Genomic DNA, 25,694 nt, shown 5'->3' on the forward strand with positions numbered 1-25,694 from the left:
GAAGACCTATTTTAACCTGTACTCTGTCTGCTTTTCAATCCAGGAGTCCTGTATCCCAGAAATATTTCCACCAGGCTTGGCTATTACAGATAATAGGATAGATTTTTTTTTTTCCTGATAGAAAATGAAGAGTCCAGGAGGAAAAAAAAAAAAGAAAAAAAAAGATTTTGTATGAAATGTCTGATTTTCTTAGCAAATTTCAAGATTCTGCTTGAAAATTGGAAGTGTTCTAACCAGAGATTTTCAACAAAATGTTTCCAACTTTGGGGAAGAGAATGCTTTTTTTTCCCCCTGACTGCTTGAAGGCTAGTGATGGCAAATGCAGATCAAGAGCTTCTGCCAGAAAACTCACAGATAAAGGACATTGAGAGGATTGAAATATTACTGTCCTCAAGATATAAGTACAGCGAGACTCAGTGACTTGACTAAGATCTCATAGAGGGTCTGTGGCAGAACCTGGAAAATTCTTTTGTCCAATTCTCTTCCAATGCTGCCAAGAGAAGGATGCATATCACTTGACCATGGTAAAACAAAACAAAAACAAAACTTGACCATGGTAAAACAAACAAAAAAAACCCTTGCAGTCATTTTTCCAAAGCACATTTTATTGTCATTTTGTCTGTACTGTTAGTTGACAAATCTTAGCTCCTGTGTTCATTGTCCACAGATTATTACCAATTGGTGTAGCTAAATCTGTCTAACTCCTGCAGGTTCCCCAGAGCATAGTCCTTCCAGACCACTCATTTACAGTAAGACCCGTCTGTTGCTGGGCTCTGTAGCAGAAGGTGTCACTAATTAGCACTTCTCCCCACAGGAGCATTACTCCCCATACTTATGTTTAGTTTATGATGTGACTTGTAAGTCTTTATGTTTGTATTTGTATATTGTGTCTTTGGAACTGTAAGAAACAAGACAAGTCCATCTGGCCCATGACTGTGAGCTGTCTTTAAGCAAGTGGGGTTCGACCACGAGTGTTTTGTAGCCATTTGCTGGCAAATGGCAGTGAAGCTCCCCAGTGCCACCAGCAGCAGATGGCAGCGCCCTCCGAGGACCGATGCCCACACGCTCACCTTGTCAAAGCCAACCCAAGCTTGGGCTGCCACCAAGCGCTTTCCAAAACTAACCCATGACTACACTGGTACAAAAATGCTGCCAGCCAGGGCTTCTTTACTGGACTCAGAGACATTGCACAGCCTGTATGCCTAGAGGCAGAGAGGAAGGGAGCTGGTTTTGCTGATCTTGGGTATCTTTTGATAAAATTGTTTACCACTACAAGATACAACCAGGTGTGTCCCAAAGTTAATTAGCAGGTTTCTGTGGACTGGCTCAGTTCCTCGTTAGCTCCTCTTGTTGTAATAACCGCCATCAGGCAGGGGAAGATGTCCCTGCACATGGCACCTAGGCAGGGGGATGAGGGGAGATTTTGCCTCCAGCATTCCCAGCATTCAAGAATCATAGAAGTGGAGAGGAAGGCTTTGCCAGAAAAAAAATGAGATATTTTGCAATAATCATTATCTAGAAGAATGTCTGCTGCTGTCAGCACACTGATCATGCCTGGGCTTACAGCTCCTTGGATCTGTGAGCAATGACCCACCCACTTTGCACAGTGAAACCACAAATGAAGTTTGTGTGGAAGCAGCACCTTGCCCCCACTGCCATTGCAGAACCGATGTCCTGCAATGAGTGCTTACAGCCCCTTTTAGGGAGTATCATTGCACAAGCAAGCCACAACCACTAAAAGGCCAAGGCTGCAGCAAATTGATCTTTACAAACATCATGAGCTCTGTATTTCACACACCCTCCCAGTTTGCTGACTTCTCTGTGTACCGTTTGTGCTTGTAGAAGAGCGATATGTATGGCTGACAAAAATCACTGCAGAGAGGGTGTATTTTATCAACCATGTTTTGCAAAGGAAAATTTTAAAGAAAAACATAGTATGGATGTCTCTACTGAAACTCCCCTTACTTCATGAATCCATTGCCTGGCTTTCTCTCTCCTGGATTCCTTTGTTGCTTTCTCTGACCCTTGCCAGGTTTTGCTTTATGATGAAGTATGGAAAGAGCCGCATTCTGATTTCTTGCATCTTAGCAGAAGCACAGCATTATCCTACTGAGACAACAATGTGACTTTCGATTTACTCACGTGTAAACACATGCAAAATGAAAAGTTATCATGCAGAACTAAAAGCGTCTTTTATTCATTGTTTCTCCCCAATAATTTTACTAAGACCCATGCCCCTTCCCTTTCTTTCTCACAGTTAAACACCCAAATCATGCTTGCTTTATTATATAATTAGTATTGCGAAGGATTAATTACTTTTGGTCATCCAGGTTATTGAATAAAAACAAGGGCATCCCAGTTCTGAGTAACAGTGTTCTACATTATCCTTGTTAACATTTTTTCTGTAATACAAAAATAAAGATTGAAGAAAGGGCCATCAGTGATCTCATTCCATTTCATGCAAGCAGCTCCTCTCTCTGTTAATTTCTTCTACATGCTATGTTAATTTGATACAGTCCTCAGGCTCCTAACAAGTTAGCAACACTGCCCTCATTAAGGAAAGTGAAGATATCACGAGGGAACTATAATATTAAATGAACGTGTGTAGCCTCATTTCTTAGAGCATCACATGATGGAAGAGCAAAAACCTACAGTTTTGAGGGGAGTGTGGGAAACATATCTGTCAGGTGACCTTTCTGGGGAATCACTTGCAATGCAAGTTGTTACTTCCTGATAAACTGCTTATGCTCCAGAAATCCACTCAAACATTATTCTTTTGTGCAGATTCTATTCCAAGATAAAAACTCTCAGACTTGAACATCTTAGACTGTGTATGAAAATTGGAAGCAGTCTTAACTGGAACAAACCTGCTCAGAAACACAGAAAGATGTTCTCTGTGTGTTCCAGACATTACCGTAGATGGAAATGTATTTATTGATTTATGACAGCTGAAGACCTAGCCATTTGTGTCCCAAATCTCTCTAGCCAAAAATCCCCTTTTTCCAAAGTAGCATGGGACCTACTTCAGACAGAAGGGTCAAGCTCTGAATGGAAATCAAAGTAACCCGAGCTGGTCTTGGGTTCCCTCAGCCTACAACCTGTAGGTATTCATGGTCCTGATAAACTTTGTCTTATTCCCTGTGTTTTCTTTTGGCTTCATCCAGAGCTGGGTTTTCTTGGCTAGATGGGATGTCCAGTTATACCACACACAAAAAACACAGCAGGACCCATTGCTTTCATGAGACATGCTGTGCTCACAATTTCCTTCCACATAAATGGCTGGCCAAGGCTGCTTTGTTTTCAGTACCACTAAGCTGAGAGGGGACCAATAATAAGAAAAAATAAACAGAGGTTATGACTGGGCATTAGAATTAGCAAACTTGGGTACTCTTAATTAAAAACTTGTCTAAAATGCATTTTATATTTCCTGCATCCTCCTTCCAACAAATCTGGATGATCCTTGTTGGTATAAAATATAAAGGAATAATTTGATGACAACCTGTCATCACTTGCTCCTGTCTGCCAAATCTTACGGTGTCTGCTTATGTGCATGGTAGGCATTCATAAAACCAGCTTCTCTTCTGCAAGTTGGCAAACAATATCAGTGTGCTATTCACAAGGCAGCCAGTAGCAAGCAGAAAGAGCAAATGCAGTGTCATGCTCACACCTTTTAATTCACCTCAGTATGCTGACCCAAGGTACCTCCCATCACAGCTATGCTCTGTGATGTGGGAATGCCTCAAATTAAGGCAATGTAATTTAGGGGCTGGTGGTTAGGATTGCATAGTACCAACTGCCATGAAAAATCCCTAGAAGAGGGAGAGCATTTGCGAAAGTGATGGAAATTTATTGTACTGACAAAGATGTATAACACTGGCTTTAGCAGTGGGAAAGAGGAAATGGGTAGGTCACAGAGGGAGTAATAATGCCATTTTTCCTCGCTTTTAGATTCTTCTGCATGAATGTCTAGAAGAGACAGCCCTTGATTTGAAAATACAAACTCCTCCTGTTCTCAAACACCCATACAGCTTCACCTGAGAGTGAGCTGAGGAGGAAAAGGATTACTGATGAATGTTACTTAGCTCTGATTAGTGAGGCACAGGGCGGAAGAAGGACTAAAACTAATGAGGGAGATACTGAGCACAAGCATAACCAGGCAGCAAGGAACACACGAGTAGGCAGCACACTCTGTGATAATTAGGTGTAAAAGTCTATTTGCCAGAGTCACATAACAGAAGTTTCCATCCCGAGATTGCAGTACAAGCTTTTATGTAATTTACTGGTAGTGCCAGGGCAGGTCAATCAACTGCTTGTAGCAAGGATCCCCTATCCACTGCCATCATCCAACACACAAAAAGTAAGTTCGTATTTAATGTCTGTGTTCCTAGTTTCTAAACACAAAACAGGAACACGTGAATCTATGAGAAAGGCCACTTTACTCCAGATTCTCTCTTCTCACTTCAGTCACTGTTTCTGCATATTCTTTAGATTCGCATGTTGTGACTTTTTTTTCCCAAGCTGCCTAGTTAGAAACAAATGAAGGGGGAGGGGGGTATTTGGTTGGGGGGGGGCTTATGCTTTAGCTTCTACTTGAAAAAATGAATCTTACTTGGGATAAGCAATGTCCCTGGTGGTCAAACACTTCTGATATTGGAACTGTCTCTGAATTCGCTGTTGTTTGCTTCACCAGTTACCTGTGACATTGACCTGAACCAATTATGGTGTGATTTTGAAAACACTTAAAGGGATCATTACCTAGAGGTAGAAGTCTGGGAAAGCCAGCTCTGTGTCAAATGGTTGACTAGGAAATATTATAAAAGGGTCATGCTCAGGGGTGAAAAACCATCCCACACCAGGAGAATGTAATTCTATTGGGGAAATGATTGCACAGCCAAAATGCACTACTTGGCATTGCTCCCATCTCAGAGGCAGGTATCAAGCTACTTGTGCATGGAGAAATCTATCCAGTTGTCTTTTGTCTGCTACCTACAGAATCCCATTAATTTCATAAACTTGTTAGTGCCTTAAATCCCCAAAACATTATCCAAGGATATTCTTAGCATCCAAGCAACTGGGAATCAGTAATAGTCTTGGGAAGGGGCAAGAAGGGGAATAAGGGTTAATAGCAATTATTCATGGAAAGCAATCTAAACCATTTTTTAATTTAATTTGGAGTGCCAAATTTAAAGGATTCTTGAATGCTAAGGCCATTTTCATCATGCTGATCCTGTGTCTTATTGAGTAGGACCAGAGTATTACTCATTTTTTGTGACCCTGAGTTATCAAGGACATGCTGGGCAAACCGCCAAGGTAATACAAGCTCAATAATAATAATCTATACTTAAAGTTAACATGATGGCTATTACATGACGGCTGTGCCAATTGGAGGAAGGTTAGATCTTCCAGCTCTGGTAACTGCTTGACTTAGCACTTTTTTTAGTGCATGAGAAACGTTATAAAATAAAGCATATATCTTACAAGTGGGAGAAAAGTCATGCAATGTAAGCAGCAAAGAAATGGGAAGACGTAGCAGAATAATGGGGGTGGAGAAGCAGTGAATCCAAAAGCAGTTTGGACATGTTTTTTAGAAAAAAAGGCAGTAAAACTCCCCTGGCTCCATCTGCACATAGGACTGTTATTGTGTGTGCCAGGAGAACAGATCAAGAGATTGATAGGAGCCCTGTTCTATTTAAAGGACATGGAAATGTGCGGAATCATAGAAGTTAGAAATGACAAAAAAGGCCAATGAGAGACTATCTATCTCCTAGGATTGCTCTCTGGGGTACATTTCTGGGGGTGGTTGTCTAGTTGAGTCATTAAAGTCTCAAGCTCTTCTCTTCTGTGTCCCCCTTCAGACTGTGGAGTTGTACTTTTACCTTCAGTTTTCAAACTTTTCCAATATGTATGACTCTGTTCAGCACAGGAAATGTATATTTCAACTATATGTGTATTTTTTATATATATACTTGTTTCGTTTAGCAAGTCTTACTTGTCTTAGTTACTTCTGTGGATCTCATGGACTCTCAAGGATTCAGAGACAGCCACTGGCTTCACCCATTAATTATCTATCTTGTGGCCCACAGTGTCTCAGGGACTGAAAAAGAGTAAGTTCCAGAAATTGTCACTTCCTTTAGACTGTATGGATAAGATGGTTGTGAAGCTTTTTTTCAGCTGTAACGTTCAGGTTACCAGGAATCGGATGTTGTATCTATTGATTGCTTTCTTTATAATATCAGCAGAAGATTGAGCTCTTTGACTATCTTCCAAGGAAAATCAGGAACTCCAGCTAAATTTTCTAGCCTAAGATAGCCGTTGAGACAAAGCTCATTCTAACCCTACACCTACTCCATGGTCAGGATCACTCAAATTAGGCAGTCTGGTCAGTCCCACTGATCTAGCTACGTTATTCTTCAGTCCTCTGCCAGGTCAAGGTCCTCTCAGAGGGGCTATGTTGATGCAAAAGTGACCAGGAAAGAATAAGGTATTTATTTTCTGAATAGGCTAAAATGGCAGTTTCCCATACGTAAACTTTCAGGGATAGACACCATCTATTTCACCTCCCTATAGAATTAAATACAACGACACCTACTGCAGAACTATTTTGGAGTTCTATGTTTTTGAACAGCAAAAATATTACCTTTTACGTGACTACAGTACCTCCAGTGAGGCCAACACAGTGAGGCCCACATGGCTATTGAAAGTCTTACTCTTAGTAGCAAGAGAAACTACTCAACAAAGCACATGTGAACTGAGGGGAAAGAAAACCAGCTTGCATAAGGGTACCTAGCAAGATGGACTGCAGAACACAGAATGGGCCTGGATCTTTGGAGTCTCAGTCGGTGACCTACTCACGACCCTGTAGCATTCAAACTGAGCCACAGAGCTTTAAAATTTAAAATGGCTTCAAAGGAAAAGAAATTGTTTCTAAGCACAGGTCTACTTTAAAAACACACAGCATCCTAGAGCTAATCAATATTTTTTGCCTATCACATTTCTCTTACACAGTATTTTTAGTAATGTACTGCAAATTTCTCATTTTGCTTTTCTACAGAAAAAACATGAAAAGCATTTGATAGTATATTTAACAGGTATTCTAGTGAAATACACCCTGCTTAAAGGTCACATTTTTTTGAGAGAGACCTTAGATTTCTATATGAAGCGCAGCAGCTTTTACCTAGAGGACTAAACCCAAATGTTGACATGGTGCTATAGTACTCTGAAATTCCTGACTCCACCTCTTCCTCAGCTTCAAAACACACAGACACTTTAGAGAAACCTACCAGGAACATTAATATGATGATGTGTCAGGAGCAGACTGCAGCGAGGGGGTGAGGAGTTCTGACCTCACAGAAAGCCAGAGTGTCTCAGAGGGCTCTTTGCTAAAGAACAGCAGTGTTTTCCAAACACGAGAGTGGAAACAGAAGCTGCTTAAAGGGAAATCTTCCTGTCTGTTGAGCAGTCATTTTTTCTAGATAAAAAAAGAATTTGCAAAACCACAATGTATCTCCTAGATGTAAATATATATATTATTTAATAAATGTTAGGAGAAAAGAGAGTTGACTATAATTTAAATGGCAATGTTAAACTTGCTGTACAGACTATTCCAAATTTAAACTGGAAATTAGTCCAGCACACCAGCAATGTCTCAGAAATTTCTAAGGTTTCTGTCACCATGGTAGCTTAGTGGCAATGGGCTTAATCCTGCACTCACTGAGTCCATAGTCAAACTTCTCCTCGCCTTAGCAATGCTGGGTCTGACCCTGTAAATCCTAACATGCTTGAGACCAGAGCTTGATTTCTAAAACCTTTTTACCCAGTTTCCCACGGCAACTTGGGTTGGGAATTCTGTGGAGACCATTCACTTGAAAGATGTCTGGGGGAGATTTCTTTCATTCAGCAACAAATCCCTGACTGATTAAAAGAACTATGTTGACAGCCTGACAGGAAGCCATACCATCTACTCCTTGGGCAGCAGGCACTTTTGGCAACACGTGCCAATTTAGAAGACAGGGAACAGTAAGGGAGGAGAATCAGGAGTCAGACAAGGTCCCTGGAAACTTCCAAGATGTTTAAAAAAGAAGGGACTTGTTGCCTTGGTTAAACGCAGTTCCCAGTCTCTCACAGCCAACTAGACAAATTAACCATTATACTAAAACATTTCTATTGTCTGCAGTGGATGATGGTAAGATGATGATTAGATAATATGCGGGAGACAATAACCCCTCAACAAAATCACCAGCTCTGTGGGATAAAGACACCTCTAAAAACCCAGGTCCATAGACATGAAGACTTGGGCTCTAATCACCTTGTGGTTTTATCCTCTTTTCCTGAAGAAATAAGGCCTGAGAGATCATATTGTCTATCTCTCAGCCACACCTTAATAACTCGTGAACCAGCTGGCTGCCTTCAGCCAAACTGGCGATGTGAAAGAGGTCACAAAAGCAAGACGTTCCTACAAGCTCTGTAAAAAAAGGTGGCTGCGTGGAGTACAGACCCCACATTAGTGCCTTTAAGAGGGAAAGGGGTGTGTGATGAGGTCAGTAATTAGGTCTTGTTTGAAAGAGCAGAGGGGGGTGGGGGGGTGGCTCTCCAAGACTCCAAGAGGAGAGTGGAGGAAATTGAGGGTGTTTTTTGGCACACTTAGGATGGAAATTGAGGAGAAGTGGGTTGGTTACAGACTGTGTGTGGGTGGGGACACAATTTCAGAGGAAACTAGACTTTGTTAATTCTGCTGCTTGGTTGTTGTATTGTTTTCTGTGAAAATGATGAGGATTATTAGACATAGCTGACTCAAATGCATTGCCAACATGAAAAGGCCTGAACCAAACCACAAAAGGATGATGAGAAAAGAAGCTCGAATGCTGAGAAGCCATGTAATATGTAGTCATACACAATAAGAGCCAATATCAACTTATAACCTACACTGCATGTTAATTAAAGTAATGTACGTGCTGATAGCCCTCAAAAATAGGAAAGAACCTGCAGGGCATTTACAGCAAGGGCGGCACCTACATAAATCAGTGTGTATTTTTGGACATACCTGAGTTCAGCCAAAGGTTGTTCTGGGAGTTCTTTGATCCTTTGGGAAGCTGGACAAATCAAAACACCTTATTATTGCATTGCAGCTTCCTGTGGAAGTGTTAACTCAGAACTGACCATTGCACTCTCTAGAAACACACTTGAACAACTTTGTTTTGTAGGAATATGCTTAGAGCATCAATATAAATAAATATCAGTATAATCAGTATAAAATATGCTTAGAGATAAAGCAAGTGTCAGCCCTAAAAAAACACATCCTTCAGAGAGAAGAGATCTCAGATGAGGCCTGTGTAGAAAAATCAGGAAGCTATAAGCTGCCCTTATGGAAGTGACTAAAGAGTCAGATTCTGCTCCCATTTGTGGCTTGAAAAGCAAGAGCAAGCCTGTAGAAATGCCAGGCTTTTTTCCCATTTAAAGCTGATCTGGGAACAAAATCTGGTTTCTATGTGAATTTAGCTCCTGCTGAAAAGAGGACTGTCTCACTCTTCAATTGTTAAAATACTGCTTTTTTAAAGGCAAGCAGAAGGCAAGGCAAGGAGGGAGTTTTGCTCTACAATTAGGAAGACCCGTTAAGCACATACCCCACATCTTCATCAGGTGACAGGATGATAATCTTGAACAACTTTTTCTGTTGAATAAGTGTCACAAGGCTCAAGGGGACTGTTAATTCCCTTTCCTACAATGACTCAGGCTGGGATTTCCCCTAGTTTTGTTATTAGCCTAGTTGCTATTTTTCCTCCTACCCATTTTGTTGCTTAGGAGACTGCTAGTCATGAAAATAACCCCCATAAACAAAACAAAATAAAAAACCCCAAGGCCCAGTCCTGCCACTGTGATCCCAAGTTATGGAATGCTGAATGCTCTTGCCTCCTGGGATCTGCCCGCACAGAAGGAACATGCTTTGTTAGTATAAAGAGTTGCCAGGGAAGTAATTTTCCAGGCACAGCCACTGTTTGCTCTCCAAAAGCCAGGTAGTATAGATTTATTTTTTATGTTTTCGGGGCAGCAACAGAAGTTTCTCCAGCAGAACAATGTAACTGGGCAATGATTTATGGGGCAGAGGGTTGGTTATATGACAGAGTCATAGAACAGAGCAGCAATTTCCCTGTCATTACATCAGGACTGTGCCGTCCTATAATAATTTTACTTACATCCCTGTGTAAATATAGGAATAAATTCAGGCACTCCTTTTCCTGGGGAGGCTCTGCCAAGCCTATTTGTACACATTCTAGTCCAGTATTAATATGGTGCCCCATAATAACTGCTGGCTTTTCTGTCCTGTTTTCATCAGGAGATCTTAAGCTGCTAAATCTGGTCACCATAATTTCCTCTTTTCCCCTTACATTTTTATCTTCCTTCCCCACCTGTCATTTTATAGAAGGTGAAACTGCAGCCAAGAGAACAGGTCAACAATAAGAGGTGCTGAAAATTCCTGGACCCTGGTCTGGTCTTCTAATGGATGGATATCACTCTAAAGAGAAACTAGTGTAAAATGCTGTAGAACACTTCACACAGGCTAGAAAATGAGTCCTGCATTACAAGCCCTATCTCTTGTTATTTTCTGGCTTTTCAAAAGGACCAGATACATAATTTCTTGATGTGGGGTTGAAGCTCTTTAGATTTCATCCCTCTTGAAAATTCTGGTGCTTATTTTTAGGATCTCAGCCACAGGTTTAAGAACTTAATGTCAAGCTCCTGTGCTTGACATGCTGAATGTGTGGGTTTCTGGCACATGTATTTAAAAAGAGATGTGTTATAAATTGGCTTCCTAGGGCCTGAGGACTTTGGAAAAAGACTTATTAAAAGATATGCAGCATTAGAAAGCAGAACACCTTCAAAAATTGCTGCCGTACAAGATGACTCATAAGGTGATACCACCGATTTTGCTAGTAACACCAGAGGAAAATTATGTCCTAGATCGAAAACACTCAGATGTTGTGGACTTGTTCCTGGGGAAGACATATGACACGTTTTAGCAGGCTCATTTCCTCAGCTGAATAAAGTGACTGAGAAGGGTAGATAATACCAGCATATTCAATGCAAGTGGTAGGCAACAAGGGGATAAGTTCTCATGTCTTTATCTTGCTCTTATTTGTAAATGCTGACACATCTCCCTTGGACTTTAGGAAAGTAGGACTGACACCAATATATCTGTCTTTAATTTCCTGTTTTCTCCTCCAATCTGTTGTTCCTGTCTCTTGCTCCCTGTGACTGGCCTTTTTAGATTCCCTCTCCAGGAAGCTTGTTCATGTCTTCCTATCTGTTTGCCTAAGCCAGCAGAGCAGTCTATATAGCTCTCCACCTTTACATAACATTTGCTTACTGTCCAGTGGTATCTTTGGAAGAGCTGGCACTTTCATTTATCTACCTGAAGCACGAACGAAATGACAGACCATTAATGCCCTTTCAGAATTACTGCCCTCCCACTGGCAGAGGAGAGGACATAAGATGGGTTGTATGTGAACCAAAATGTATGATCAAGAAAGAACAAAGAGACAGAGGCACTCTCCCACAAGAAGAAAGCTGGTGAGGTTACATTCAAAAGATGGTAATATGTGTTCCATCATGGAGTGACAAACTAGGGTTGAAGACTCCTAGGGAGGGTGGGAATATGCATCATGAGGTCATGACCAGCCCACCCATCCTTTATTGTTACGGTGGGAGGATTTATGTATTAATTTCTATTTCTGTAGCTCTTAAGACCAATACCAAGAGGTCAGGGCCATGCTGGACCAGGTACGATCGTGACATTTAAAACAAAGAAAGGTCCTCTTCCACAGTACACATACCTTGCTACCTAGACAGTACACAGCACAGGGAGAGACACATAACGGAGAGACAAATGGGGGGCAGAGCAAGAGCCAAGCCAGGGGCACTAGAGCAGGCTTGCTGCTCAGTCACAGGCAGAGGCAAACATCCTGATTGATGTCTGCTGCAAGTTAACTGGGTCATGCTGGCTGAAGGTGTGAAGAAGGATCTCATTTTCAGTGCCATGCTGCTTCTGCTACAGACAGCAGTAATAGCACAATTCAGCTTATGTGAGTTCAGGAGCTCACAGATAACTTCCTGGAGCCCCCAGTACAATCCCCTTGCCTCCATCAAGGGGAGGGTATCTCCATCGAGTACAGGTGCTTTAATCCCCCCTCATTTCAACATGAGTGAGAACAGCTGAGTCAGATTTGAAAGACAGGTCTTCTGGCTCCAGCTCCTGGACTTTGAGCTCTCATCTGTCACCTCCCTCAGCTGGGAATTGCTTGGCTCCGCTGGGAACACTTCACATTCATTTTCTCCACTGATTTCCTTTGTAAACCTGTTGTGCCTCATCTCTTTAGATAATAAGCTCTTCAGTATCCTCATTATAGTCTGTATGTACAGCACCAAGCATGACATGGTGCAACATCCCTGCTTGGAGTGTCCATACTTTACTAAAATCCAAATGGAGCCTATAGGAAGGGCAGAGCAAAGAGAAACAACACCAAGAGGTTATGGAGAGCACAAAAAGGGTCAAATTTACCAGTGTCCCATTAGCTTCTGCCATGAGGAAAGGGGCAACAGCATCTGTGGCAGCAGCTACCAGGAATGGCCTTGGTGAGCGAAGGGAGATGGTAACTGTGGTTGTTGGTAAACTGCAGGGACAAGTATATCTCACAGCAATATTCCTTTCCTATTCACTTTAGCTTCTCTTTTGACATCTTCTAGCTTTTTTCCTTTTATTTTAATCAAATAGAAGCAGTAAGAACTGGGGCCACTTCTGAGTGCCCAATGCTTTGTTTTGGAAAGCTAGGGAAATACAGTGTCACCTCCATCTTGTCTGAAAGGGATAAAAGACATCACAGACCTTACATAGGCTCCTGCAACCTTGGGGATTGTTATTGCAGGGTTAAGCTCTGTGTTTTAAAAATGGAGGAAAACTTGTATTAAAAGTGCCTGGGGGCTTTTGAACTGGTTTATAAAAATAGCTGCCTGAAGAAGAAAAAGAAGGGAAAAAGAAATCTGAAAAACAAATTGAACACCAAATAGTTTCTAGGGTGCCCATCTATTTCAACTAGTGTGATATTAATAGAACACACCACAGCAGGGAGTGGGAAAATAAACATATTTTCACTCACATAAAGGGACTGCCTAAATGATTCACAAATGCAAAAATAAATAAATGGCTCCCCATGATAATCTGAAACTATATTATATCCACGGAAACAACTCAGCTTCTTAACTGTAACCTAACATGTTAAATTCACTCAGTTTTATTTGAGGCCACGGACAGATTGAGTGATCAATCTCTATTACTCTGAGCTTTTTTTTTATCCCATCCTTACAGTGCCATTTTTCTTCTCACTAGACATTTCAGTTCATTTCCCTGAGCCTTCTTCAGCTTAGTAGCTGAATTTCAGACTTACAGAAAAAAAAAAAGGCTCTCAAACTTCCAGAGGGAAGTGAGCAAGCAAGTGCATGTTGTGCATGGGAGGAGGAAATATAGCAAAAAAGAAAAAAAAAAAAAGGCAATTGTTAGCATTGCATGTGCTGCACTTAGTGGATAAAAGTTATGTATTATAGTTTCATAATGGAGATGTTCAGGGTCAAACAGGTGCTGGCTTCAGATGCTGTAAAATCAAGAGGTGGGGGGGGAGGGGGGAGGGGGTGTCTTGCAGAATTGGCAAACAGGTATTCCCCTAGGGAAAAGGAATGAGGACATAGCAATTAACTCTCCTGTTCCTGCAATCGGAGTGCTAATCACATCCTTAGCAACTGCATGGTTACTATGGTACCGACACCATCTTTTGCTCAAATCCTTTCTGATTCATTCTCCTGGTAACTTTGGTGATGGTCAGAGCAGAGGTTACGTACACTTGCTGACACTGTGCTGAATGGTTCCATCAATCTCCATTCTGCAATATCGGACTCTGTTGCAAATGAAAATCAGCTGGGAGGCTAGAAAGGAAGCCAGTAAGTGTCCAGACAATCTATGCTGTTTGCTTTTCAGAAACACTGTGCAAATGACAAACACAATGCTTCACTACATCCTCTCTGCTCTAATAGTCTTAAATGTGAGGCTAATGAACTTTAGCTTTCAACTCCATTGAACCTCATTATACTGTAAATACCCTTTGTGTAACATCTTCTTGTGACTCAGCTGCCAAAACCAATAATGAAGCTATCAGAAAAGAAGGAAAAGAAAAAGCTATGGTCTTAAAAACAAGCCAATCAGATTCATCTTTCCACAGCAAATATTTATCCTGAGAGAAGCAGTGACAAATTATAGAGGCTGTAATGGAAAAATGCTAGATGTTGAGACATTTGTGAATGCTAACAGAATCAGAAAATAGCATACAGGAAACAGACTAACGATCTGTCCCTGATGGAGATGCTTAGAGTGGTCGCTGAATCTCTCCTGTAAGAAGTTCTATCCCATGCATTGCAGACACAAACAACTGGAATCAGCTTTCATTCACTGAACGTTTGGGGTTCGAGTCACCAATCTCCTCTAACTGCTTTGAGTGCTCCAAGTGACACAGAAGAGCTGGAACTCCAGTCCTCGCTGTGTGAAGAGGGACTGCTGACTCCCTTACTTCGCTAGTGGTATAAAGTGGCGAAGGAGAACTTACTCAAGGCTCCAGCCCCATGCAGTTAATGGGAATAGGAGGAAACATTCCCTGGGAGCATATTTTCAATATCTCCTCAGCTGCAGGATTACGTCCTCTGATAAAGCCAGTACTGATCATTTTTTGGAGGCAGAACAGGTGGATGCTGTGTGGATCTAGGGTGACAAACATCCATTTTCACGTGTGGGAGATAGCGTTAAAAAGGAAGGTATGGATACTGGGAGGTAGTCAACTGGAGTGGGAGTTTCAAGTGGTACCGACTGAGAAGCACATAAATGCATAGCTTCAGAAAGATTTGCAGAGTGGACATTTTCAATAATGTCAGCATTTATTATATACTTCTAATTGGAGGACCTCAGTTCTCCATTTTCCTAATTGATTCCTGTAACAAAGACACCCTGCGTGCTGTATACCACTCACTGATTGCTGGGCAAACATTATTGGAGTGTCAATATTTGCTTTTTCCTAGAGCTATCATTGTTTGAGAGGGTATAAGTCATTTGGGATAATGCTCTACTAGTGCTGTATTAAACACACGTGAAAAGCATCTGGTATGCTCAACTCTGTTTTTTTCACTTTTTGTTTTACTTTGCAGTGAAAACAACTGCTAGTCAATTGATAAAGCCAGAAGACAAGACAAGGTATTTCAAAGGAACATGGATATCCTATTCCTATTGGTATTCCATTACTGGGGCCTCAGGTTCAGAAAGGGCAAGAATTCAAAATCTTTACCCATTTTACATTCTCAAAGCTGGTCTCTGTAACCATGCGTTCCCCTTAACTCCCTACCTCCTTCTACCTGGGGTGCTGATGTTTTGTCTTAAACTAGAAGTCAGCATCTTTATCACAGACAGTTTCCTTCAGAAGTTTGTGCAGCACCTAGTGTAATGGGTACCCTGCCCCTAATTAGTTCTTCTTGGTGCTACCATGACACAAACCTACATTTTCATGTTAGAGGTGAAGGTTCTATCTCTTGAATGGGTAAAATAAAGCCTGACTCTGTATGTGGACAGAACAAGAAAAGTAGATGGTGGTTTCTTGTCAAACAAGAAGGAGGAATTATTTTCTGCTCTAGCCAATATATAATGAGGCCTTCCAGTTCATCCATGGGCTCATCTTTTCAAATACCACATAGAATTTCTCTGTAGCCCAAGAACTTGAGCAATAATCAGTGTCGTGGAGCTGGAGATAACCCCCTAATTGCAAGTTTGGCCAGCTTACCCAAAGCCTTCCCCACAAACTTTATGAAAAATATTGCTCACTATTTATGTGAAAGTTGCAGTACACAGAGTATGGTACTTTTGACAGAGTGACTGAGCTGCATAGCCATGGAGTAATACTTCAGATGATCCTATTGGTCCTTTGGTCATTCAATATACAGGTAACTGCATTTCATGTAACACTCTCCCAGGGTAGACAGAAGATCACTATGATTTCTGGTAATGAAATGCCTGGGGAGTCCCCTGCTGCGCTTGGAAAGAAGACAGAAGAAAAGTGGATTGCAAAATCCAAATGCTATGGTCTTGGCTCCCTGACATAGGTCAAGAAGATGTTGTTTGGAAGTTGACCGCATATTTCAGATCTAGAAATCCACACCACAGGACCAGAACTTTTGAAAGGACAGCTTTGTTACCCATGGTTGTTTTGCTAACTTCACTGTTTTTCCTTCATCCTGGTCTATAATCAGGATAGAATTTGACCTTGTATATAAAAAAATGTGCCTTTCAGTGGGTGTTTAAATTAGATGATTATTCTTGTGCAAGTCAGTTGGGAAGGTGTCTAAATCCACTCCACATGTCTTTCTACGTGTGCAGTAATTTGGTTTCATGAATAGAAACCCCAGGCATCTGGAGTAGATAAAAATCTATGGTAAGGATGTGAGAAGAAACTTTTGCCTGTTCTGCACTAGAACTTACATTTATATGAAACATTACCAATGTCCTGCTGAATGGGAATTTGTCTTGTCATTAAACTGACTGGTAACTGCTGGTCAGTGTAAGTCATGTGTTTCCTTTCTGCATAAGCTGAAGAGAGTAAGGGCCTCTCACAGCTCCAGTTGCAGAGGGTAAGTTCAAATATAAAAGCTCATGTTTTCAGCTCTCTGTACATTCTTGGGACATTCCCCGATGGATCAGCTATTTCAATGGCCATCACAACACCACAAAGCTCCTTGCTTCCTCTTTTTTCACTTCTGATGAAACTTCCTCTATCACAGAGCAGAGCTAATAGTCCAGATTTAATCAACAAAATCATTTACATTTCAAAATAATGAGACTCACTCAGCTGGTAACTTGTTAATTAGTTCTCAAGCATTCTCCTTTATCCTCTTGTGCTGCAGCTCCAAAGAGAGGTGGCTGCAGCTGACAATCCTTCCAATTCTCCCTCCAACAAGGGAGGTAACTTAAGCAAATGTTATCTCTGAGTCCTGTCTTGCTCCAGGCTCAATTTACACCAGTCTGTTGATTTCAGGAGAACTACTCCTGATTTACCTAGGGGTAAATGTCTTTATGTATCACACTGTCTTACTTTTCCTAACAAGTTTTTGCCCTCCATTTTTGCATGATGAATGTCTGCAAAGCAATTACATGCCTGAACTTAAGCCTCTCTGCCCCTTTATTTTTTAACAATGCTATTCTTTCACTCTGGAGCTCCTAATACTTGAGGTCAGATTCACATTTACAGAAAAGCTATTTATACCACTTTATAATTCAGTGCCTTTTTTTTCTTCATTCTCACATGAAGGCCCTTCTACTCAGCTATACAAAGGTACCAGAATATAAAAAAGAATCTGTCCATCAATTTTTTTTCTAGCACCCAGATACTTGCAAGTGAGCATGAATGCAAAGAATGAGGATCTGTTCCCAATTTCTTTCCCTGTACTAATAAAATCAGAAATACATATTCTGGGTTTCACAGACTTCACCAGCAGATTCCTTAACAACTGGAAAACTCCACCAATTCGCTCCCAGAGCAGGATATGCTTCAGCTGACCTGCTGGCAATCAGTTGCTCCAGAGCCTAGATCAATTTTGTCCTGTGATTATCAATTGTCCAGTCAGACAGAACAGACAAGATCTTAAAGACAAGAAGTTGTTTTAGGAAATAAAATCAGGATGTTCTACTCAGCACACAATTTCATCCTATATCCCAATTTTGCAAGGCACATAAGTGGGTGCTTAACTTCAAGTACGTGATTAATCACTTCTTTGGGAACAGGAAGTCTTTCCTGAACTGGAGGCTATGTCTTCTCTTCTGCAGCTCTATAGATGGGCACCGCCTTTTTTTCTTTCTTCTTTTTTCCCTCCTTTTCCCATTTCCTCTTTTTTTCCCCACCTTCCTCTTTTCTTTTTTTCCCTGTCATATATAATGCATCTGTGCAAAGTTCTTCTCTTTCCTAAATATGGTGAGTGGGTGAGGAGGCATTTAAATAATAAGGTGGGGGACTAAGTTATAAAAATAGCAGCACATTCCCAACTTCTTAACAGGAATTTGTACTTCTGAACCATTTCAATTTCTCTGGAAGCCTGAGGACTAAGTACACATAAGACTGAACCTGGCTTTTTTATTGATGTTTGTCTTCTATAAATGAACTATGTAACTATGTTTTTGAAAACCATAAATTAGCACCAAGGAGCCGCACAAATAGCAAGTAAACCAAAACAAAACAAAAGAGGAAGAAATAAAACTGCCATGCAAAACTTTATCCTTCTTAAGTCTCCAGGACATCTTTTGAATACCCAACAAATTTTAAGTGTTTGTGACCATGGAAAAAAATGTTCCCACATGTTGCAAATGTAGAAGAAGGTTGCCAATACTTTTAAAATATTTTAATAAGTAAGTCTCATGTTTTAATAGCACATTTAGAGCCTGCGTGTGTTGCCTGTAAAGCCAATGCAATGATTCTGATTTTCACAGAAACGTGATCCAGCCCTAGGGTTGGCAGAAGTTGTGATTTTGGATCTGAGCTCCAGGGAACAAAATTCTAGAAATGTGATTCATGAATTGGACAATCTCAGGTTGGGTGTATTTCACTTGAAATACTTGAAAGGAGTCTAATCACTTCCTTAAAGATAATCTCACGTGCTTATAAGAGTTACTCATAGAGGTTCATTCTATCACAAGGTTTCCAGCTTGATAGTCCATAGGGGGCATAAATCCTGAAGAGTATCACTTGATAGCCAAACTTATGACAAGCAGTGTACAAATTGCCTGTATCTGCAAAAAACACTCATCTGATTAAAACTCCCTGATTAAATAGATGGTTCCCTAGAACAAAGAAAAGAAGTACGAACTGGGGAAAAGGGTTTAATTAATTAAACACTTTTTCATGCTACTACTATTTCTTTTCTTCCTCACTCCTTTTTCTGTACTTTTAAAAAATATTCATCCTTCTAGAACAGTCTATCAATAGCACAAGCATTCACAACAGATTAGCCCAGAGGGGACTCTGATCCATTTGCACTAAGACAAAACTTCCATTGATACCAATGAGTTTGACCCTGGAATATGCATTTGTAGTTGACTTGTCAGAGCTCAGCTTTGCTGCCCACTTGGCGTGATGCACACCATGCACCTATTTATGTAGGACCCAGAATGAGAAGTAAGAGTTACAGAAAATCTGCTCTGAACTACTTCAGTTTAATTTGGATATTTGTGGGATTCGGTAGAGAGCCAGCAAGACTAACCTAGTTATGGAATAAGAATATTAGCCATTGCAAGTCAGGCTCTGGCCAAATTATTTTTCAAATACAAATAATCTTTGTTGTGACTATGAATATACAGGGTTTTTTTTACTTTTGCATGACATTTGGAGGCTCTGTCCCTACAAAGACTTGTGGATATGTTTGACCTAAACCTCTGTGGAGTAGCCTCCCACCCCTCGCCCCCCACCCTCCCCCTTTAATTCCTTGCTTTCAGCATGTGCAAGGTATAAGGTTAAGCAGCTCAGGGATGCTTTGAAGCATTCTGGTCTATCATCTGCACAATGGTGTGGGAGTCTTCTGCATATATCCACAGCAGCAAGAAAACAGCTGGACTACTGCTATAACAGTTTTGTGGGAAGAAGATATAAAGGGGAACAGCAGAAGGAAGAATATCTTGGAAAATATTTCAGTGTAATGTTAGGGTGTGAGGTGGGAAGGTAGAGAAGCAGGCATTAGATAATCTAGTCTTTAAAATCTACTGTATGAGGTTTGTGATCACTGTGAGTTACTCAGAAAAAAACTCCTTGCTCAGCCTAAGGCTCTGAATATCCTTACTCGCAGTTCTATGGCTTGTTCACTAGCTTCTCTATTTGATTTTGTATTTTTTGTAAGAAAATTCCTCCTTTCTAAATTTTAGTATTGGCAAGCTACTCTTTCATATGCTTCTTACCCAGAGGAGGTTGCTCAGAGTTATGCTGTGGTCCCTTTTATTTATTCCTACTATATAGTTGCTTCTTGTCAGCCATTAATAGATAAATATTTTACTACCTGGTTTTCTGCACCTACTAAAATCTTATCTATATAGATCCAATGGTGTCTTGCAGCTGCAAAATCCCCTTCTTCCCCCTCACTCTGTGACCTAACCTGTCCTTGCTCTAGAGATTATAGCAAGTATTACAATATCCCATTGATTTTTGACACTCCCTCATTCTTCAGAAATACCCATTACGTCAAGTTCTCCTTCCACTGTCATACACTCTGCTTTCACCTGTTATTATTTTTAAGCTTGTGGTATGCAGACATTGATAGTATTTATTTTTGGCCATCTACCTATTTTTAAACAACTCCTCTGCCTAACGCCCTGCTTCAGAATATACCACTGTGATTTCAGTTTAGTTATCGTCAAGGTCATCTGTCATCCCTGTTCCCATCTTTTAGAACGGGATACACAGGCAACATGTCGATGGGAGAAAAAGCAGGTATGTGGAAATGCAGGCACTCTTTTACCCGAAGACTTGACTACCCACACCCTACCCAGTGCAGACAATGCGCTGCCTGATCCTGCATGGTGCGATGAGGTCAGAGCTGTGTGGCTGCAAACCCCTTTCCGTAATTAGATCAGGGCCGCATTTTCCCTTGGAAATGCTCCCTCTTTATCATCAAGACATTTCAAAGCTCACTTCTATTTTTTTTCTTTTCTTTTTTTTAAAGCAGTGGGACAGCTGATTTTTCCTAGCAATTTTTCCCTGTCATGAAAATGATAATGAAAAACAATTTCTACTTTGAATTTTTTTCAGCTATTCCATTACTGATCTTTCCATTGGCTCACTGGAAACTGTGAGAGAGGGTTTGATTCTTTTCTGTGGAAAGAACATGGGAAAACCTTGTTAGGCTTTTTGTAGAAAAAGAACAGTTTTTCTTTTATCCAGCATTTTGCTTGCAATTTTGTATAACATTTCTTTGAAAATACACGTCCCAGTTTCCTTTTAAATTTTTTTATTCTGTTCTGCTACTGAAAAGGCTACAGATGGAAGGGGGGAACTAGGAACTCCCCGTGTCAATCAGCTCTATTCATTCAATGGCTGTATTTATTAGTTTCATTAAAAACATATTGAGCAGCCCCAGTTCCTCAGTTCTGCACGCCTACACAATCCCGACTGCCTTGCCGTCCCCCTGTCAGTTAGTGCTCTATCCTGAGGCCTCTCTCAGCTTGAGATTCCACATGAAACGTGAATCCAAGAGGATATCACATGTTTTTAAGTCTTGCTGGAAAGATTTCACACAGCTTGATGGGTGGGGAGTGGGCTGGGGGCTGTTAGATGAGAAAAAAGAAGTGCTCAAGGTGGACTGATAATTTTTTTTTTTTTTTTAAGAGAAACAGAAAGAAAAAGTCTGTGTAAAGCTTGGAAAATATCTCCATTGTTACTGCCATTTGGTAGTCTGTTACATGAATGTACATGTAACATCTGACCAGCATATTAGTCAGAAACTATGGTTTTGTAGGAAATATGGCACACTGGGCTATCAACATAGGAAGGAGCAGTTCTTAGAGAAGACTGTTAATTTGTGACATTATTAATGCTGAGGCATGGACTGGTCCCCTGCAGAAAATGTTATGCTCTCTATATGCCTCCTCCTGTTCTTATTAAAATCAGAACTATGTGGAAGAGCAGAACCATGGCAGGAGTCTGCTCCTTTTGGGGCCAAAAGAATGGGTGCTGACAGAAATATTATCATTAGATCAGCTGTCTTTGTAGCACTTTTGTTGGTGTTTTTTTAAAAAAATCTGTTTTATTGTATGACAAAATAAAAGAAGTTTGGCATGAATCAAAAAATCTCCATACTCAGGACTGAGAATTAAGGTTGCAGTCTAAACTCTATTTAAGTTGAAAACCTGCCTAGTAGCTTTAATGGTCTTTAGATCAGACACTAGGTAGGGTTAACTTTTCAGAAAAAGGAATTTTTTTCTGTATTCAGCCCTGAAGAGTGATCCATAAAAATCTATCTGCTCAGACATATTGGAACTTAACGTCTTCCTCTCTTTGGAGATGATCTCTCTTTCCAAAAACATCAGATTGAATAACTGCTACCTAAATACCTTAATTCCCTTTTTCCTCCCCTATATATCTATGGACCATGAACTTTAACACCTGCACCCTAGAGTTCTCCAAGAAAGGAAGAGACGGGAGTATGCACTGATGCTCTCAAGCACTCCCAAGGATATATAGCATACAACCTCTTCCACACGTATCTTATTTTTTTTTCTAAGCGGGTCACAGTGTGAGTTTCCTAAGCGAGTCACAGCACTGATCTCAAAGCTTCTTACAAAACCATGGTACATTTTTGTCTTTTATGGCAATTGAAATTCAGGGATACAGCAAAAAAACCCTGCTTACTACCAAACAAATAATATTCTTAACAGTTACTTCCCCCCCTCAAAACGTTTGATCCTCACAGTCAGCCTTGACAAGGAATTCTTAGTAGTGCTTCCAGTTTCCAGCTGAGAGAGTAAAGGTGCACTGGCATCACAAAATATGTATCAGTATCACACAGCATACATCAGTATGGCCTCAGCCAAGACTCAAATACATATGCTCCCTTAAATTTACATGTCTGTGTGTGAGAAGAAACAAGTCCTACTGAGATGGAGAACTCATCCAGTTCACAAACACATGCTTGGCCCTTCCCAGAATACACACAGCCACTGTGTGATGCATCACACAAATCCAATAAAGAATATAATAGAGAACACAAGGCAGGGAAGGAGAAGAACAGTGTTAATACAGTACTTTCACCTACTGTATTTGAATATCATGGTATTGCCACTGAAGCTATCACTTCATGGTTTGGCAGTCAACTAAAGAGAAGCTGGTGTTTAACAGGATATAACTTGATTGAAGGTGATATTAACCAGGGATGACACGGTGTTATAAACAGATTAGCAGACAGGTAAAACCAGGGAAGTCAGTCTGGGGCCTCTGCCTCTTTGGAATCTGATAATCTCATTAATGCAGGTACCCCTGTCTGGTAGAGGAATGCTATCATTCCTGGTTTAGGGAGTTGTTGGGAGGCTAAAGCCTCCCAATACCAATAAAGATATTTAGGCATTGAATTCCACCTGTGAATTTGGACCAAAGTGATGGGTTTACAGTGTCACAGGAGTATCTGTCTTGGCAGACAAGGCCTCTTAACACCATACTAGTATTACCTCAGAAGAGCTTTGTCCCTCTCCTCCTCTCACGTCACTTAAGTATAGGGGTGGGGGTAGGAGAATGTTCTTAAGGATTGTATTATGGTACCACCAAGAAGGTCAGGAGGGAACACAAGAACTTGAATATCCCTAAATACGTGCGTGTATACACATGCATAAATACATACACATGTGTGGGGGACAACACATAAAAGCAGTAATCATACTGATGGTGATTACCTGTTCGCTCTGACAGCTGCCAGCACAAAAAATAGATGTTAGTCTGGTTCTTAATAGATGTGTATCCACCTCCACAGCTGGCGATGCTTGGCACAGCTAAAGGCAGTTAGAATCAATAAGCCTTGAATTTAAGTGGTGCAGAGACTGTTTCAGTCCTCCATTTCAAATAGTTCTTCTGGGTCAAGTGTGAGGCACATGGCATGTGAAGCAAGAATCATAAACTTCCTTGATTTATCTAGTATTTTCACCAGCCATAATTTTTCCCCAAACAAAGCAAAACCAAAAACATCATGAGCAGGAAGTGATTTTGGCATCAGACTCTTGTTTTCAGTCCCATCACACTGTTAAGATAATTGGCACCATAATCAGACAAATGAAAATTATGGAGCTCTCAGAGAGTTATATCCTTCTACTGGAATAATGGATTTTTCTGAAACTATTTACAAATTCTTTTCAGAAAAATCAACACACAGAGTAATGAAGTCACTCTGTGCCTTAGGGAAAATTGGTTGCTGTACTTATAACAAAGGGTATTGTAACCAATGGGTACAGTTACATGGATTTGGTTTTGGTCAAGGAGAGATGCCTTTCCTAACTTGGTGTCAAAGTCAACTCAAGTCCTCTGCAGACTAGGCTGTAAATTCCTAGAATCTGGATTTAGCACAGAATTCAGTAATAACAAATGACAGTTCAAACTGTCCTCCTTGGGCTTGGCTACTGTCAGTAAAAAAAAAAACAAAACAAAAAACAAACCACAAACTTCTCCCCACTGCTTATTGCTAATTTTTGAACTTCTGTTAAGTGGAATCATCTCTACTCTCCCCATGGAAAGAGGAAACCAGCATGAGCCTTTCACAGCAGAATCACCCAGGCAAAATGTCTTACTAGACATTTTGTGTGTCTGCTAGAGCCATGGAGGAAGTGAATTCCATGGGTATACTACACTTGTGCTACATGGGAGCATACAGAGGAAAAAGGGGTGCACATCACTAAAACTGAGCCAATACCAGATGATGATATTTAGTTAAAATTTACCTAAAATGTCTGCTGTGGTATAGGTACCATCTGGCACTTCCAAATCTTGGTACAGTTCCTCACCATACATTTCCCCTAACATCTTGCTCTATTTAAAACCAAACTTGAGTTGAGGTTTTCTTTGCATGTTTTGTGTTCAGTGTCCTCTTCATCCTTTTCTCTTCTGTGAAAAAAATAAATCAAGAAGACATTTAAATCTGAGTGTATATTTCTCTATTAAATTGACACAAACATATTGGCAATTTTCTCAGAGTTGTTGACTATTTTTCATCTGTTCAAGCCACTTCCAAGCAAGTCCTTCCCTGTGTGGAAATGCAGCCCTTCTGAAGAGTGAGGGACGAGTGGCCAGAACCTTTCTGACACAGTGACTTGCTGCCAGTGATTTCCGATTAATTAGGGGCACGTTCTCCCCTTGGTATGTGTACAATGTAATTCCCACTAACGTCAAAGGGAAAACTGCCCTCCTTAAGTTTGTCAGGCAGCAACTACCCAGGGGCTGAACAAAATTGCTCAGACTGTGGATGTTTTTTTTGCCTGCCCACCATGATGGGCCAGCTTCCTTCTGGAGCACATGCTTACCTCCTGCTGCCTGGTACCACCAAGCACATGCAGCGGCAGGGGAAGGAGGAGACCTGCCCAGCCTGGCGGCCATCCCGGCTACTGCTGGCACAGCCACCATCTTGAAGCTTCTGTGCTGTGGCAGACATCTGAGGCACCAAGCCAGAGCAGCCTGGCTGCTAGGGGCTGTGTTCAGAGAGCAGCACAGCTACCTTCTCACCCCACAGATCAATTAATTTTGGGCAACACCTGATCACAGTGACACATCTCCCGTGAGCCTGTAGTGCTCTCCTCAGAGACAGCTGTGGTCATCGAAAGAGCCCAACAGCAGCTGCTGGAGGGAATGGCACTGTGGGGGAGTGCTGGTGGCATTCATATGGACAAGTAAATGCACCTGAGGCCTTCTCTGGCCCTGAGGCTGACTGGCTCAGCATGACTTATGTCTCACACCACTGAAATCTCTTACCTTTCCCCACACGATCTCCCAAAACAGTGCCCATGTCTGGGCTGCCTTTGGGCACCTGCTAGCCCTGAGCCATACTCAGGCGGTGTTGTGGGGGGTGTCTGATGGGGCCATACCAGCAATTTAACAGTACGGACAACAGGGCTA

The 25,694-nt window shown here is 41.1% G+C and overlaps 1 protein-coding gene across 9 annotated transcripts in view; it reads right to left on the reverse strand.

The window, feature by feature from the left end:
- KLF7 (KLF transcription factor 7) overlaps positions 1-25,694 on the reverse strand; it is a 116,308-nt gene that overhangs the window by 20,543 nt on the left and 70,071 nt on the right. For 8 of the 9 annotated variants that reach the window (XM_072875377.1, XM_072875384.1, XM_072875383.1 and 5 more), the window contains one exon: positions 24,527-24,689. The gene's annotated coding sequence lies outside the window, so the exon portion shown is untranslated. Of the gene's footprint in view, positions 1-23,646; positions 23,667-24,526; positions 24,690-25,694 lie in introns of those variants that run through there. The other variant, XM_072875378.1, reaches the window with a different exon arrangement.

Source organism: Ciconia boyciana, chromosome 10 (assembly GCF_034638445.1).
Source record: "Ciconia boyciana chromosome 10, ASM3463844v1, whole genome shotgun sequence".
Classification (NCBI taxonomy): domain Eukaryota; kingdom Metazoa; phylum Chordata; class Aves; order Ciconiiformes; family Ciconiidae; genus Ciconia; species Ciconia boyciana.